Source organism: Salvelinus namaycush, chromosome 8 (genome assembly GCF_016432855.1).
Source record: "Salvelinus namaycush isolate Seneca chromosome 8, SaNama_1.0, whole genome shotgun sequence".
NCBI lineage: Eukaryota > Metazoa > Chordata > Actinopteri > Salmoniformes > Salmonidae > Salvelinus > Salvelinus namaycush.
The window spans coordinates 10526690-10546275 of record NC_052314.1 but is presented as its reverse complement, the minus strand read 5'-3'; the positions used below and the strand labels follow the sequence as shown (position 1 = coordinate 10546275).

General features: G+C 41.4%; 1 pseudogene; it reads left to right on the top strand.

The window, feature by feature from the left end:
- The first annotated feature begins 8323 nt into the window (after positions 1 to 8323).
- On the top strand, positions 8324 to 13604 carry LOC120051773 (annotated as a pseudogene).
- The last annotated feature ends 5982 nt before the right edge of the window (positions 13605 to 19586 follow it).

Here is a 19586-nt window from a genome sequence, read left to right as displayed (position 1 = left end):
CTGGGGTCTATTAAATGGCTGGTTTTTTTTTCAAGGTCTGGGGTCTATTAAATTGCTGGGGTCTATTAAATGGCTGGGGTTTATTCAAGGGCTGGGGTCTATTTATTTCAACAGTGAATGGAGGATTTGGTTTGAATTTTCATTAATGAAGATGGGAAGAAATGTATCAATAGCAGGCCCTTTCCATTTGATGAAATAATGAATTGACTCCACCCCTGGGTTATGAAGAGAAGGACTCACACAACAACATTGCATTTAATGTTGTCTTCCACAGAAGGGCTTGATGTAATTACCTTGCCTATGATGTTTCCTATCATAGAATTGGTGTCTAGACCCAGACAACTACAAGTTAAAGAGGTCCTAAATATGATGTATTTTTTATTTGTTTTACCCTAATTCTGAATGAACCACCATCATGAAAAGGTCTATAGGCACAATCTGTTCTTTGTATGTCCCCTGTGTGACAAAGAAGTTGGGCAGACATCAATATTTATTTGATCTCCAGACACCTTGAGCTCTATTTTCCTTAGTCTGTAACGGGCTTCCTCCTTCTCCTCATCCGAAGAGGAGTAGCAAGGATTAGACCAAAATGCAGCGTTGTGATAAGACATGATTTTTAATCAACAAAACAGAAAACACGACGAACACTTGAATAATTACAAAACAACAAACGACGTAGACAGACCTGGACGACGAACTTACATGAAACACGAAGAACGCAAGAACAGGAAAACTGACTACATAAAACGAACGAACAAACAAAACCGAAACAGTCCCGCGTGGCGTAACATACACTGACACAGGAGACAACCACCCACAACAATCAATGTGAAAACACCTACCTTAATATGGCTCTCAATCAGAGGAAATGAAAACCACCTGCCTCTAATTGAGAGCCATATCAGGTCACCCTTTAACCAACATAGAAACACATAACATAGACTACCCACCCAAACTCACGCCCTGACCGTCAAACACATACAAAAACAACAGAAAACAGGTCAGGAACGTGACATAGTCTGTTAAGTAAATGTTTTAGGAAATAAGTGCATGAGAACTATTGAAGGTAGGAGCCCTTCCTTCCCTTATCAGTGCAGGTCAATAATTCACAATGTCCATGACTGCTTGAAACAGAAAGCTGAGTGTAATCATTCATAGATGTAGCCATAGTCAAAAGTTCTCCATAAGTTGTCATTGGGTCCAGCCAAAGTTCTCATTGAGGGATTAGGGTACTGCGGGTCATCTATAGACAACATGCGTGCTCCAACTACTGTGTCCCACAGGGTTAAAGTTTTTTTGGAAAAAGAACACCTTGCCAGACAATGCTCTTCCATTCTCAAGGTCTGCCAGTGTCCACACGATGTCAATAACAGCTGAGCTCTGTAATTGTAAGCCTTTTCAGTGTTTCTGCAGCTGAGGGGAAGGACCTTGCTCACCACCTCATCACTCCCCATTACAATCAGATAGAGGGAGGACAGGAATGCCCAGTCAGCCATTTTTATGTTGTCTTGGAATGCAATAAAATGTTCCCCCTGTTAGCGGGTGTTACTGCTGTTTCCACAGGAAATATTTAGGTTGGAGGAATGTGCTTTGATGGCACATGTATATGCACCAAACAGCATACAGTTAGTTTTAGTTAGTATTCCGTGACTACCAAAGAATGTTATTCCTACTTTCTCATGTAGTCCATATGTTTGTGTGACATGCCCATAACTTTTGTAAATAGATTGTAGATTTAGTACATTTCAAGGGTGCTAAACAAATTCTATTACATTACGAAAAGTACATGCAACTGCTGCGAGAGCTATTTTCAGAACTGTTGAAATAAAGATTAACTCTGACTGTACCATGATTTCTGCCATATGGTCTGTTAGAATATTCTGAACCTTATTACAATGGTCGTCCATGGTAATATTCTGAACCTTATTACAATGGTCGTCCATGGTAATATTCTGAACCTTATTACAATGGTCGTCCATGGTAATATTCTACACCTTATTACAATGGTCGTCCATGGTAATATTCTGCACCTTATTACAATGGTCGTCCATGGTAATATTCTGAACCTTATTACAATGGTCGTCCATGGTAATATTCTGAACCTTATTACAATGGTCGTCCATGGTAATATTCTACACCTTATTACAATGGTCGTCCATGGTAATATTCTGCACCTTATTACAATGGTCGTCCATGGTAATATTCTGCACCTTATTACAATGGTCGTCCATGGTAATATTCTACACCTTATTACAATGGTCGTCCATGGTAATATTCTACACCTTATTACAATGGTCGTCCATGGTAATATTCTACACCTTATTACAATGGTCGTCCATGGTAATATTCTGAACCTTATTACAATGGTCGTCCATGGTAATATTCTACACCTTATTACAATGGTCATCCATGGTAATATTCTGCACCTTATTACAATGGTCGTCCATGGTAATATTCTACACCTTATTACAATGGTCGTCCATGGTAATATTCTGCACCTTATTACAATGGTCGTCCATGGTAATATTCTACACCTTATTACAATGGTCGTCCATGGTAATATTCTACACTTTATTACAATGGTCATCCATGGTAATATTCTACACTTTATTACAATGGTCGTCCATGGTAACATTATACACCTTATTACAATTGTCGTCCATGGTAATATTCTACACCTTATCCACGTTGCACCTTATCCATATGCACCTTAGCCACAGATTTCCTTTCCTGAAAACTGAAAGTATCTACTGTACCTGTGTGCGGAGTCTACCTTGTAGATGTAGTTGTGGGTTTTAACAGTACACAAATTCTGTGATTGTATAAAAAAAATAAAAAAAGCTTTGTTACATTGTAACAGGTCTCTTTTGAACTGAAGCCATTGACCATTTGATGAAGTCCATGATGATACATGCCATCTGTTTTCATGTTTGAAACATAACACTCTTTGGTTAAAATCCTCCAGTTGAGAAGAGATAGTTAGCAGAGATGGGTCCCCTCTATTGCAAGATCGGTGTACCCCTGTGCCTGGCCTTTGTGCCATCTCCACTGCCTGACTTAGCCAGGTCAATGAGGAGGAGCCAAGCCAACAAAAGAGGGGCATCTCTGGCCACAAAGATACCAAGGGACCCAGGGGGGATCCAAAGTGAAGGGCACTGCTGCACCCCAAAAACCCACATAAAGTGGCATCTAGGAGAGAGGAGAGCATCGTTTGACACTTTTCGTTTCAAGAGGACCTGGACCTGTGCCTCAGGATCCACGGGACAAGACTAGATCAGTAGAAGCTTGGAAAGAGGTATGTGAGACTTTAGATCCCTCAAACTCAACTGGACCTTGAAGCCAGTTCCAGTGTTTGTTTTCATTGTTCCTGTCTAATCAGGGACTGATTTAATTATCAGGTAGAACGGAAAACCACCAGGCTCTGGACCTCATAGGATAAGAGTTGAGTACCCCTGCTTTAGATCATAGCTACATCTTACTCATGGTATTAAATCCCGATTGGTGTTTTTAAATCATTGATGAAGGATTTTAAAGCTGATTCCTTGACCTTGTCACGCCCTGATCTGTTTCACCTGTCCTTGTGATTGTCTCTACTCCCTCCTGGTGTCGCTCATTTTCCCCAGTCTATTTATCTCTGTGTTTCCTGTCTCTCTGTGCCAGTTCGTCTTGTATGTTTTTCCAAGTCAACCAACGGTTTTCCCGTCTTCCTGCTTTTTGATATTCTCCTTTTTCTAATCCTCCCGGTTTTGACCCTTGCCTGTTTCTGGACGTTGTACCCGCCTGCCTGAACATTCTGCCTGCCTTGACCACGAGCCTGTCTGCCACTCTGTACATCCTGGACTCTGATCTGGTTTTGACCTTTTTGCCTGTCCACGACCATTCTCTTGCCTACACCTTTTTGATTAATAAACATTGTAAGACACCAACCATCTGCCTCCTGTGTCTGCATCTGGGTCTCACCTTGTGTCATGATAGACCTGTCAATGTTTTAATTTGTTGTTTTATGATTTTGTTATACTCCTTTGATTTCTATGGTTTTTTATAGATTACTTGTTGTTTTTCAGGTTGGTCTGTCTGTAATTGTGTAATGACTTGGTGCTGCCTATCTTGGCCAGGACGCTCTTCAAAAAGAGATTTCAAATCTCAAAGAGCCCTTACTGGTTAAATAAAGATAAAAAGAAGAATACAAAAAAATAAAGAAGTAGTAATCACAGCTCAGATCAAGCTTATTTCTATCATAACACATATTAACTTTTACAGCTTTTAGTTTCACAGGCCTTACATGTCCCCCTATCATTGAGGGGGATCAAATTTGCAGCATCTGATAATGATAATATTTAAGACTTGCAGGATCATTAAGATTGAGAGATGACGTATTGAACCAAAAGTATGGTACCACAGTAGATGAACTGGCAGGGAATATGAATACAACCACCATCACATATGGGAATTATTTTCACCAAACTGAAGAGGGGGGTAGAAATTCCACAAGATTTGAAGACAGGATCAAAGCTTTAGAACAGCCCACACATTAGTTAATGGGTGGTGGTGTACGTGCATACCGTGCGTGCACAATTGCATGTGTGAATTATGTAGGGAGGGTGTTATTAGAGCACAGTTTGTTATAATGTAAATGAGAACTGGAATAGTGACAAGTGCATCAAGTTCATGACAGGCCGACAATAGCCTGCTTTCATCAAGGCCAACCTGTTTCATAACAATTGTCAGATCCATGATTGCACAGATAGGAACACAGACACACACGGTGGAAAAGTGAGAGACCTTACACATGATATGCAGATCACAGGGATAGCATCAACAAACATCTCTCTGGATGCTGACTAGACTAGCGCTGGATCCAAAATAAGCAGAGAGAGAGTCTGACTCATGTGTTCTGCCCAGCACTGTGGTGCAGATTAGTGTCTCCACATGTTTACTTTTATTTCCACACTCGTTCTTTTCAACATTCAACCTCACGCCATCCCAGCTCCCCCAGAAGCACATTAACACATTGACAAAAGATCCACAGACAGTGCAGTGCTGGCCAGTACACATGCATGCACTCACACCTGCGCACCCTCCCAAATACGCACACATCCGGACACACAGACACAAACACATACACACACATTAGGATACACAGTTTTGTTGCACAAATGTTACTGTAAACACTGTACAATTAATGTAATCGTGATATAATGACTATGATTGTTCTACACAGAGGCTAGAGCCCGTAGGCATGGTACTTAAAGATGGGTCATTTACTTTCAATGTTGGTCACATATTAACAGCCTGTGAATTAAATACATGTATGAACAGGGTCTTCATGCACCCCATGGATGAGGATAAGTTGCCCTGACCAACATATATGCCAATTGCACACACATTGTGACGATATGCCACATATATACGTATATATACAGTATATATATTATTTTCTTACCACAAACTATCGGCGAGGGACTCATTTCATTTTAGCTGCTTCCAGTATTTTATGGGAACAAACTAAAATAGTTTGATGATTATTTTCCGTGCAAAATTGCAGTTCATATGTCAAAGTATGAAAGATATATGAACTGAAAGCTAGTGATGATACAAGACATAACTGTCAGTATTACTAAGTAATGACACTAATAGAGGATAATGTATAACATTTTTATAATGACTGATTAAACATAGTCCATATGTACATGGACAGATCATGCTGTCCTATAGCAAGTGATTAGGATACTTGCTTCGTCTGCTCATTGACGTTTTAAGAGAAAGGTTAGCTTCCATTCTCAAAGTTCACTACTGCTAAGTTCATCTGGAATCAATCAGCACAGTCAGGAAACTTGGCTCCCGTTTGAATGCAATTGTGTCTATTTGAGGAAAGACATGACATCAAATGTGGAGTCTTTTGTCCGTTTTGACTCAGACATTGTTGGGGAGGGGGGGGGGGGGGGTCTTTTTAGTGGCCAGGATGAGTGGTGTTCCTGGAGGCACTGTGACTAGTTGTGGTATGAGAACGGCCTGAGAGACTTCACCACAGACTGTTTGTCTTGGGCAGGGATTACTCTACAGTTTGACCGTCAAAGCATGGTACAGGACTCCCTGCCTAAAGCCTTTTCCTCTTCAGTTATAACTACATATTAATTTTCATGAATTCTGTGGAGTGGCACAGTAGTTAATTACCCAAAACAACAACAACCATATGGTTCTTTCTGGTTTGAAACATTTATGAATAACAAAATAATTTTGAAAATCCCCCAGAATCAGTTACTGGTCAAAATTATACCGAAATCTATCTTGATTATTGTCGATCTAATATTTATATATTTCTTAATTCCATTCTTTTACTTTTAGATTTGTGTGTATTGTATGTGTATTATTTTTAGATACTACTGCACTGTTAGATACTACTGCACTGTTGGAGCTAGGAACACAAGCATTTCGCTACACCCGCAAAAACATCTGCTAAATATGTGTATGTGACCAATACAATTTGATTTGATTTGATTTGACAACATACAATGAGCCTATTGCCTATATATACAAAGCTGCTTTCCTAGGAGTGAGTGAATTCTTAAATGAATGGAGCAATCACATTCCCATTAGTGGTTTCACTCTCTCCTGCTCCGTGTTAGCGGTGGGCGAAAATGACTGCTGAGTTTCCATGTCTCTCTTGGAGACAACCTCAGTAGCCATGTATCCCGAGAGTGGGGTCATGGTTTCTCTCTCTGCACTCGGAAAAAGGGAACTGCAATGGGAGAGGGCGCCAATTGCAATTAGATGTGGGGGCATCTTACATAAGAAGCTGGAAAGAGTTTTCTAGAAAAATGTGCGTGCCCATGTGTGTGTGTGGTTCACTTTACTATCTTTTGGGGTTCCAAAAGTCTTCACAAGGATAGTAAAACATGGAAAAGTTGACAGGTGTGGACATTTCGCAGGTCCCCAAGAGGAAAAATTCTCTTTTAGGCTTAGGGGTTAGGTTTAGGGTTAGGGTTAGAATTTAGGTTAGGTGTTGGGATTAGGGTTAGGGTGAGGTTTAGTTTTAGGGTTAGAGGTTTGGGCTTAGGGTTAATGTTAGGGTTAAGGGGTTGGATAAGGGTTATGTTTAGGATTAGAGGTTAGGGAAAACATAATTTTGAATGGGAATAAATGGTCCGACTTGGATAGTAAAAACAACGTGTGTGTGTGTGAGAGCGAGAATGAGTGTGTGTGTGTGTGAGAGATGGAGTGTGTGTGTGTTGGTATGCATGCGTGCGGAATCATTGTCAAAATACAACAGACACAATAGTTCTTATTAAGGCCCACTTTGATATGTAAATATCTTTATTGTGGTCACAATAACAGCGCCTCTTCAACCTCAGGAGGCTGAAGAAATTTGGCTTTGCACCTAAAACCCTCAAAAACTTTTACAGATGCACAATTGAAAGCATCCTGTCGGGCTGTATCACCGCCTGGTACGGCAACAGCACCGCCCGCAACCGCACCGCCCGCAACCGCAGGGCTCTCCAGAGAGTTGTGCGGTCTGCCCAACACATCACCGGGGGCAAGCTACCTGCCCTCTAGGACACCTACAGCACCCGATGTCACAGGCAGGCCAAAAAGATCATCATGGACATCAACCAACCGAGTCGCTGCCTGTTCACCCTGCTATCATCCAGAACGCGAGGTCAGTACAGGTGCATCAAAGCTGCGACTGAGAGACTGAAAAACAGCTTCTATCTCAAGGCTATCAGACTGTTAAATAGCCATCACTAGCACATTAGAGGCTGCTGCCCGATATATATAGACTTGAAATCACTGGCCACTTTAATAATGGAACACTAGTCACTTTAATAATGCTCACATATTTTGCATTACTCATCTCACATGTATATACTATATTCTATCCTATTCTACTGTAGCTTAGTCTATGCCGCTCTGACATTGCTCGTCCAAATATTTATATATTCTAATTCCATTCCTTTACTTTAGATTGTGTGTATTGTTAGATATTACTTGTTAGATATTACTGCACTGTTGGAGCTAGGAACACAAGCATTTTGCTACAACCGCAATAACATCTGCTAAACACGTGAATTTGACAAATACAATTTTATTTTATTTGATTAATGAAGGTCAACTCAATACGTCTTTGTTAGGGAAATGTAGGCATACATGTACATGACAAACCAAGCCCGGCAGACTTCACAGAGCATGACAAGTGAAATGGCACCTTTCTCTGGGAAGAACAGTGTATGGAATCTTGAGCAGTGCAGCTCAGTGACCCTCACTCACATGTCCTTTCACCAACCCCACTTAAGCCCAAGATGTGTTTACTTTTTCCCGCAAAAAGATGTGGTGATTTCTCTCCTGTCCTTTCCCTTTTGATGTGGGATAGGATGACCTATTGATCCATGTGCGCGATGCCGCTGATTGGCTGCTGTCAGCTGGTTGTGGGTTGGGGTCAGGGAAAGAGCCGGTGGTGAGCAGATGAAGCATGCCCAGGCTCCTCTGATCCCTCACCGGCCCTTCATCGTGGTGTGGAACGCCCCCACGGAGTCCTGCTGCCTTCACTTCAAGGTGGACCTGGACTTCAGTGTCATCGACATCGTGGCAAACCTCAACGAGACCCTTAGTGGACCTAATGTCACCATCTTCTACCACAGCCACCTGGGCTATTACCCTTACTATGCCAGCTCTGGGGACCCCATCAATGCTGCCCCAGAACCAGAGCCTGTCCAAGCACCTGAGCAAGGCCAGGGCTGACAGCGACAAGCTCATCCTCCACAAGGAGGCCTGGGTGTCATTGACTGGGAGAACTGGAGGCCCAGTGGGTGCGCAACTGGGTGAGCAACTGGGGCTCCAAGGAGCAGATCCGAAAGCTCCATCTAGGCAGGCCTGAGATCAAGGTGGAGAAGGAGGTCAAAGGAGGCTGGGCAGGCCTTCATTCCATTCCTTTACTTAGATTTGTGTGTATTAGGTAGTTGTTGTGGAATTGTTAGATTACTTGTTAGATATTGCTGCACTGTCGGAACTAGAAGCACAAGCATTTCACTACACTTGCAATAACATCTGCTAACCATGTGTATGTGACCAATAACATTTGATTTAATTTGATGAACAACACTCTACTGTTAGACGAAAGTTGACGACCTGACGGCCTCTGGGGCTTCAAACTGTTCCCTGACCTCAAAAACTAAGGTGTCAAGACACACCTGCATCGCTGCATGAGTGAATGTCTAACGTGGAGCACGTCCATAATGACCACCTGCTGTGGCTTTGAAGTGAGAGCACAGCCCTCTACCCTTCCGTGTACCTACTACGAACTCAAGTTCACGGCCAACACCGTCAAGTTCGTTCACTACCCAGTCAGAGGCCATGAGGATTGCGTCCATCACACACACTGACTTCACTCTGCCCGTGTTTGTCTACTACAGACTCTTCTACGCTTCCACCTTCACGATCCTCTCAGAGGTGAGAAGGATTACTAAACACTGGTGATATTGGGAAACTGATAACTTCCGTTGGTGTTGGTTCAAGAGCAAAAATAGATGTTAGGACAAGGATAAATATTCCAACACATTTTCTTAAGTTAGCTATTTATCTCATTGAGACAAGTGTTTTATTGCCTGTCAGTCATTGTGATAAACTACCTAACCTCTGCATTTTTCTGTCAAGCAACTTGTCTCGTCTCGCCCCATGTTTTGCCCCCTAGTCAGTGTGGTGGATAAAAAGCTATTAATCAACTGAAGCTTCTAGAACTGTCACAGGGCTATGAATGGAATGCACAGTCTCAGCTACGAGACCTCAGATGACCTTTAATTGATTTACAACACCTGGGTGTTGTCCAGGAAAAAAAACTAGTCCCTAACCCCTAGGCACTTAAGTAAATCTGAAAGTACTGGATAGTTATGTCACGTTCTGACCCTAGTTCTTTTGTTATTTCTTTGTTTTAGTGTGGTCAGGGCGTGAGTTGGGTGGGTTGTCTATGTTAGTTTTTCTATGATTTTCTATTTCTGTGTTTGGCCTGATATGGTTCTCAATCAGAGGCAGCTGTCAATCGTTGTCCCTGATTGAGAACCATATTTAGGTAGCCTGTTTTCTATTGTGTTTTGTGGGTGGTTATTTTCAGTCTTTGTGTGTCTGCACCAGACAGAACTGTTTTGGTTATTTCTTTGTTATTTTGTTATTCAGTGTTCTGTTTTGATGATTATTAAACATCATGAACACTTACCACGCTGCACCTTGGTCCTCACCTTCTTCCACCGACGACAGCCGTTACAAGTTAATTATAAGCAATATAACATTTCACCTTGCCCTCTGATTGCCTGGGTGGGATATTGCTTACCTATCTAAACCTTTAAGGTGTATAAAAGTGCATATTGAGAGTAGCTGCTAGGGGCTGGTTCTAGACTGGGCCATGATGTCTATTCTGACATTCAGGGGTCAAGAGGTAAAACATAACAATGAAATATGAACCAATACTGGACACTGGAGTGGGAGCAAGCATTGACCTCAACATACTCTGACTTGAGGGGAAGACTGTGTTTGGAGTGTTACATCTTCTCTTATATCTCTCCTAGAGTGACCTGGTCCACACTATTGGAGACAGCACAGCTCTTGGGGCGTCGGGAATGGTATTTGGGGCTCCTCCGAAGATGCTCAAACTCAAAATGTTCCATAGAGTAGGGTTTCTTAATCCTGAATAGCTTGGATCCACAGCAGGGCACAGTTTTGTTACTTTCTGGCAACACGTGATTTCAACTAATCATCAAACCCAGATGTGAAAGTGCTGGTTAAGAAAAAAGTGTGCCTCTTTCTGTACTCCAGGGAGAAACCATGAAATGGAGAGTCATGAAACATGTGACCCATGCTTCAACGTTAAAGTATATAAAATATCATTACAATTACATAATAATGTCTTGTTGCCTGCAGTAAGCAAGAGCTGCTAGTGTCTACAGGGTTCCATGACAGGACATGACATCAAGCACTTTCAACGTGGGATTCCCTTCCTAGCCAGTTCTCAGTGTCTCCTAAAATAGTATGTTTCAGCACAGTCACTGTGGTTTATGAGATTAGGAGCCTTGGAAATGGCCTGATTTATATCAGACAGACAGTGCTGTGGTGTTCTTTTGGAAAAGGATTTTGTGGGTCATTTTGCATTCTGTTTACAAGAGGCGCATCAGTAATACATGAAGTGTGGATGTGGATTAATTTGCATTATATACAGATGTTGAATCTTAATTTGACCAGTATTGTGGCAGAAAAATTATCCTGCAGCAACAGGATTTGAACATTTAGTCGGTGGTTAAGCTATTAGCTAGCCAAAATTAGGCTACATAAAAAGTGCAATACTGTTAATACAACCGTGTGTTAGTGCAAGTTATTAGTGAATTTAAGTAAATCATGAAGCTCATCTAAGGGTGCAGGAAAATTCTCAGAAACATAAGAGTGATCAAATTAAGATCCCACACCTGTACAGGGTGAAGGACTTAAATAAGGAATTTTTCCACTATTTCGTATTCAAATGATGATATGTTTTTACCGAACTCATTCTGTGTATCAGATGGTACATTTCATAATTAAGCCTGGATTCCCTCTATTACAGTTTTAAGAGGCAATAAATTAGAGAAGAAAAGATCATCAAAGGATAGTTAGTACAGATGTAGTGTCACGCCCTGACCTTAGAGATCCTTTTTATGTCTCTTTGTCACGTTCCTGACCTGTTGTCTGTTATTTTTGTATGTGTTTAGTTGGTCAGGGCGTGAGTTGGGGTGGGCATTCTATGTTTTGTGTTTCTATGTTTAGGTCGTTGGTAATTAGCCTTATATGGTTCTCAATCAGAGACAGGTGTTTGACGTTTCTCTGATTGGGAACCATATAAAGGTAGGGTGTTCACACTGTTTGTTTGTGGGTGGCTGTCTTCCGTGTCTGTATGTATGTTCGTACCACACGGGACTGTAGCGTTTTGGTTTGTAGTCTATACCTGTTCGTACGTTCTTCGTGTTATTTGTAAGTTCTCTAGTTCAGGTCTGTCTTCGTTCGTTTTGTTATTTTGTAATTATTCCAAGTGTTGTTTCGTGTTCGTGTTTGTCGTTTAATAAATTCATTATGTTTTCTAAACCCGCTGCATGTTGGTCTGATCTCTACTCCTCCTCTTCGGATGAAGAGGAGGAGAACAGCCGTTACACTCTTTTTGGTTTGGTCAGGGTGTGATTTGGGGTGGGCATTCTATGTTTTGTTTTTCTATGATTTTCTATTTCTATGTTTTGGCCGGGTATGGTTCTCAATCAGGGACAGCTGTCTATCGTTGTCTCTGATTGGGAACCATACTTAGGTAGCCTTTTTTCCCACCTGTCTTTGTGGGAAGTTGACTTTGTTTAGGGCACTTAGCCTTAGAGCTTCACGGTTTGTTTTGTAGTGTTTATTGTTTTGTTCGGCGTCATTTTTGATTAAATAAAGAAAATGTACGCTTACCACGCTGCACCTTGGTCCTCTCCTTTCAACGGCCGTGACATGTAGGATCTTAATTTGATTACTTTTTTGTTGCTGAGAATTTCCCTGCACAGCAGGAAATCCAAACTTGTAGTGTATTCAAGGTTTAAAAAAGCTTCTAAAGTTTGTAAAGTCCACTTTAAATGTCAGACTTGATTTGCCCTAACTAAAAATATATCAACCCCTACAAAAATGTAAATGAATTATAATCCACATAACAATCCAATCCTTGTAGATGCAGGATTATTTTTCTGCTGTAGCAAACTGGATCAAATTAAGATCCTAGATCTGTACGTGAAGTAATGAACATACTGTGGGTGACAGAAGGAAGGTTCATTCAACATAACTACTATTTCCATTTAACTGCAGACCTATTTTTAGCTATACTTACAGTGACACCTATACTTATCCTGTGAATCATTATGTGTTTGTGTCTGTCTACGTGTACCTCCAGAGAACTGCCTGGCCGTGAAGAAGTACATTACTGCCCTTTAGGCTACTATGTCATCAAAGTCACTTCAGCAGCCAAGCTGTGCAGTGAAGACCTGTACAAGAAGAATGGCAAGTGTGTGAGGAAGAGCCTCGACTCGGGGGCCTAACTCCGACCCCGCTTCTTCGACATTAGCAGAAACCCGGGCCCGCAGCTTCCACGTGTGCGGCCATCTTAACAACCACAACATCGTGGCCATGAAGCACAAGTTCACCTGCCAGTGCTACCAGGGCTGGACGGGGTTCTACTGTGAGATGCCCCAGATGCCACCCTTGCAAGGGGACATACTGGTCACCCTGGACCAGGGACAACAGCCTGCTAGGGGACATACTGGTCACCCTGGCCCAGGGACAACAGCCTGCTAGGGGACATAATGGTCATCCTGTCACTTCACTTCGCCGCAAATCAAATTAAATCAAATCAAATCCAAAGTAAAACAAGCAATAATAAAGTGAATAAAGATAACTTGGCTATATACACAGGGTACCAGTACCGAGTTGATGTGCAGGGGTATGAGGTAATTGAGGTACACTCTTAGAAAAAAATATGCTATCTAGATCCTAAAAGGTTTCTTCGGGTGTCCCCACAGAATAACCCTTTGAATATCTATTTTTGGTTCCAGGTGGAAACCCTTTTCGGTTTCATATAGAACCCTTTCCAAAAGGGTTCTACCTGGAACCAAAAAGGGTTCTCTTATGGGGACAGCCAATAAACCTTTTGGAACCTTTTTTTCTGAATGTTGATACTGTATGTGCATATAACTAGGAATAAAGTGATAGATAATAAACAGTAGCAGCAGCTTATGTGTAAATTCAGATTCAGCTATTTGGTTAAATATTAAACTAAATATTTAGCAGTCTTATGGCTTGGGGGTAGAAGCTGTTCAGGGTCCTGTTGGTTCCAGACTTGGTGCATTGGTACCACTTGCCATGCGGTAGCAGAGAGAAAAGTCTATGACTTGGGTGTCTGGACAATTTTTAGGGCCTTCCTCTGACACCGCCTGGTATAGAGGTCCTGGATGGCAGGAAGCTTGGCCCATGTGAGGTACTGGGCCATTTGCACTACCCTCTGTAGTGCCTTGCGGTCGGAGGCAGAGCAGTTGCCATACCAGGCAGTTATGCAACCAGTCAGGATGCTCTCGATGGTGTAGCTGTAGAACCTTTTGAGGATCTGAGGACCCATGCCAAATCTTTTCAGTCTCCTGAGGGGGAATAGGTTATGTCAAGCCCTCATCACGACTGTCTTGGTGTGCTCGGGCCATGTTAGTTTGTTGGTGATGTAGACACCAAGGAACTTGATGCTCTCAACCTGCTCCACTGCAGCCCCGTCGATGAGAATGGGGGCATGCTCGGTCCTCCTTTTCTTGTAGTCCACAATCATCTCCTTTGTCTTGATCACGTTGAGGGAGAGGTTGTTGTCCTGGCACCACACGGCCAGGTCTCTGACCTCATCCCTATAGACCACCCTAGTCATAGACTGTTCTCTCAGCTACAGCACGGCAAGCAATATCAGAGCGCCAAGTCTATGTCCAAGAGGCTTCTAAACAGCTTCTACCCCCGAGCGATAATACTGGTGAACATCTAGTCAAATGGCTATCCAGACTTTTTGCATTGTCCCCCCCTCTTTACACCACTGCTGCTCTCTGTTGTCATCTATGCATAGTCACTTTATTAACTCTACCTACATGTAGATACTACCTCAACTAATCAGTGCCCCCGCACATTGACTCTGTATCGGTATGCCCCTGTATATAGTCTCGCTATTGTTATTTTACTGCTGCTCTTTAATTAAAAAAAAACTGCATTGTTCATTAGGGGCTCGTAAGTAAGCATTTCACTGTAAGGTCTAAACCTGTGGTATTCGGCGCATGTGACTAATACAATTTGATTTGATTTGATTAAAATTTTAATTCAGATAAATGGAGATGTTTAAATTAGACATCAAACTCGTGACGACATCATTTTTAGGATGACAATAAAGAAGTGGAGATGACCCTTTGAGAAGATATATTCCTCCTTGTTAATCAACTTAACCGGTGCCTAACCGGTGCCTAACCGGTGCCTAACCCTCTTTTTCCCTCATCAATCTACACACAATACACCATAATGACAAAGCCAAAACAGGTTTTCAGAATTTTTGCAAATGTATTGAAAATAAAAAACAGAAATACCTTATTTACATAAGTATTCAGACCCTTTGCTATGAGATTTATAATTGAGCTCAGGTGCATCCTGTTTCCATTGATCATCCTTGAGATGTTTCTACAACTTGATTGGAGTAGACCTGTCGTAAATTCAATTAATTGGACATGATTTGGAAAGGCACACACCTGTCTATATAAGGTCCCACAGTTGGCAGTGCATGTCAGACCAAAAACCTGCTCCAGAGCACTCAGGACCTCAGACAGGGGCGATGGTTCACCTTCCAACAGGACAACGACCCTAAGCACACTGCCAAGACAGCCAAGACAGATCAATGGAGAGACCTGAAAATAGCTGTGCAGTGACACTCCCCATCCAACCTGACAGAGCTTGAGAGGATCTGCAGAGAAGAATGGGAGAAACTCACCAAATACAGGTGTGCCAAGCTTTTAGCGTCATACCCAAGAAGACTCGAGGATGTAATCGCTGCCAAAGGCGCTTGTTTAAAGTACTGAGTAAAGGGTCTGAATACTTATGTAAATGTGATATTTCCGTTTTTTTATTTTTATACGTTTGCACACAACAACAAAAAAGTTTTTGCTTTGTCTGTAGATTGATGAGGGAAAAAAACAATTGAATCATTTTTAGAATAAGGCTGTAACGTAACAAAATGTGGAAAAAGTCACGGGTCTGAATACTTTCCGAATGCACTGTAACTCAAGGGAATCACACAGGCTTTGCACAAAATGCAGGGAAAAGTCTAAACATGATTCTTGGGACATCCCAACTCTGATGTCAGCCCATTGAAGTTACTTTTTTTTACAGAAATGTTAATGTACTTAATTTTCTCATGATTGGCTGATCTCTCCTGATGACCTGGTTGGATATGACTCCAACAGGGCCACCAGGAGGGATCATTCGATGGAATTGGAGCACCCAGCCAGTTGATTACATTAAAATAGTGGAAACCCTCAATGGCGCTGCCCTTGCTAAAATTGCCTTTTTGCCACTAGTGGCCTCTATTATTCTCTATGCTTTGAACAAAAACAAGGAGTTTGAGCCCAGAGCCGCCGTGGGCTGGCCTGGGCAAGGAGTATCTTTGCGTTAAATCCCGCCTACTCAAATGACCCTGCTGCCCCAGAGCTAGAGAGGAAGTGAAAGTCACTTGCAAGCTAACATTACAGCCGCCAGAAACAAACACAGTGCAGACTAAGCCAGTAAGCTAACCAACTTGTTTGCAGATAAACTGGCCTTGTAGCAGGGACAACGGAATTAATTTTGAATGGTGGAAGAGTGTTGCCAAAATGGCCACCGTTCTAATGGACTGGTAGGTAAGTGTAGGATTGTGTTTTGGGCCTGCTAGGTACGTTAGCTGCTAACCTTAGTGTGTTCAATGTTCAAGCTAACTAACATCTGTATTCAGACCGTTTTGCGCTGGGGCTGAGAGGAACATTTTCTATTTGACAGCTAATTTCCTGCAATTCTACACATTTTGCAATAGGGTGGTGAGAAATATTAGCAGTTTTTAATATGATATCTGAGTGAAACTGACTAACAAAACAATTGGGGCCCACCGGCCAGTAATTCAACCATTATAACAAGTTTAGCTGGCAACTAATTTAGCAATCTAAAAACATATTAGCTGACACCGGCTAATTCAATTCAAATCAAATCAAATGTAATTTGTCATATACGTACACATATTTAGCAGATGTTTTTGTGGTTGTAGCGACTGACATAACAAGAGAAAAACTGCTCATGCACAACCAAATTTCAAAATTGCACTTTGTATATTATACTATTCTAACTTGCAACAGTAAGTTGAGATCCCAACTGAGTAAATAAAAAGTGGGAAGGTGATCCGTGGGCCTTCAAAAACGGTAATGTCAGTTGCCCAATCCCTGATTGCACTGCACAAACCACACAAGATGCCCAATGCCTTTATTTCAACTAGCTAATGTTAAATAGCTAGTTGAAGCTTCATATGCAGATTGTTAACATTAGTGTGTTTGGTTTGTAGATTATAATGCTAGCTGACTAAGTGGTCGACTGCACCCCAAAAAATGCATCTATCTATAGAATTCGGTACAGTAACATAACAAAACATGTATTACTCAGGGAGATACTGGTGGAGACAGTCTGATTTCAAGGGAACCTGAAATCACAAGTTGTGATTGTGATCCCAATATCGAGAGAGATAAGAAATGCTGTATGCATTTTTTGTTATGCTTTGTGATTCAACAATGATTTTGTTGGTAATCGACCAAAATAGTTAGCTACTTTTTACCAATTCAGCACATTGGCTGCCTATATATAGCATTGATTTCTATCAGTACGACTGAATGAATATCCAGTGGGGTCTGTCAAGTAGACAATGGCTCATCTGCATGACATATTGGTGGACTATGGGCCATCAAGTAATAGGATGGTTACATTAGCATGACACATGTTACACTGATTACAACACAACACCACATCCTATGTACCAGTCAAAAGTTTGGACACACCTACTCATTCAAGGGTTTTTCTTTATTTTTACTATTTCTACATTGTAGAATAATAGTGAAGACATCAAAACTATGAAATAACATATATGGAATCATGTAGTAACCAAAAAGTGTTAAAAAAATTAAAATATATTTCAGATTCTTCAAAGTAGCCACCCTTTGCCTTGATGACAGCTTTGCACACTCTTGGCATACTCTTAATCAACCTCATGAAGAATGCTTTTCCAACAGCCTTGAAGGAGTTCCCACATATACTCAGTGGCAACCTGTCATTCAGGGCAGTGCCCCACCTGATTTGCATGCTATTTTGGCATTAATACGTGTCACATATCAATTTGCAAACAATGTAAAAAAAAAATATATATATATATATCATTGAGTTAATAAAGCCGCATAAAAACATGGTCTCTTTTTTGTTTTCTTGAGTAAGGGAGCTCCAAAATAAAAAAAATTCAGCCTAGCTCAGTGCTTTCTGTGGTATTGGGGCAAGCCAGCAGAAAATATGGAGCGTTGTGCTGTGATTGGCTCAGTGTTCTGTCACTCATGGGGACACTACGTCAAGTCTAAGGGTAGAGCTCGAAAATTCAAGCCCCTTGGGAGCTGCCATTGAGTTACATTAGCAGTGCCCATCCAAGAAGGCTCAAGGTCATTGGCCACAGATAAAATGATGTCAAATCATGTTATATCTACAGTAGCTTTGATTGGACTGATCAACATCATACTTTCAAAATATTAACTAGCAGTCATCATCATGAATAAAGTCGACAATCTACTGGCAAATCCTTTTTAATCATTGTCATATGAAGAAACGTATCAGTTCTCATTGGCCATTGGACATAAACATTACACAATAAGTTAGAAATCGCAAATTCAACAATGAGTGGTTTGGAAGGAATCAGTGGCTAACTGCAACAATTGCAAAACAATCATTCGCCTGCTATTCAGTGGAGTTTGACTTTAGTGTGTTCAAGACAACTGGAAACTCAGGAAAAATGAGCTACGACTGGGAAAATACGTTTTGAACTTTCATCCAACTCGGAATTGTAAATCGGGAACTCAGGCCTCTTTCTAGATCTACGACCTGAAGATCACTGACGTCATCATGATTCAACTTTTTTTTTCTTTTCTCGAGTTCCCAGTTGTCTTGAAAGCACCATGAATCCAGAGAATGCCAGACTTTGATGACAAAGTTTGATGACAAAATTTGCCCACGAAGGACCGCGGCACCACCATCCTGTTCAAGTGAACGCAGCACAACAAGGTGAGACCAAAAATGGCCTATTTTCACCTCTTAATTTCACCGACTGTTCTGACTTGGTGGTGCACACACATGTAGTCTATAACCTGTTTTTGAGAAATGTAATCATCGTATATTGTAAGAGCTTTCATTGTCTGCTCATATGCCCCCTTTATTTTTGCTACGGTTCTGACTTTGTGTACAGGGAGAACACTGTAAGAACGGCCCATGTTCTGAAATCTGTCGCTGTACATTTCAAAAGTGCTGAACAAATAGTTAAATCAAATCAAATCACATTTTATTTGTCACATGCGCCGAGTACAACAGGTGTAGACCTTACAGTAAAATGCTTACTTACAAGCCCTCCTCAAAAATGCAGTAAAACAAAAAATAAGAAATAAGAAATAAAAATAAGAAATAATTAAAGCAGTAAAATAACAATAGCGAGGCTGTATACAGGGCACAGAGTCAATGTGCGGGGGCACCGGTTAGTCAAGGTAATTGAGGTAATATGCAGAGGTGGGACCAAGTCCTTGTTTTACAAGTCACAAGTAAGTCTCAAGTCTTAGCACTCAAGTCCCAAGTCAAGACAGGCAAGTCTGAGTCAAGTCTCAAGTCAAGACCAACAAGTCTCAAGTCCTAAACTTTGAGTTTTGAGTCCTAAACAGTTCATAATGTGCTCTTCACCAAATGTAATACCATTTCATATTTTCAGCAAGAGTAATAGTTAGTATATTACATTTCCT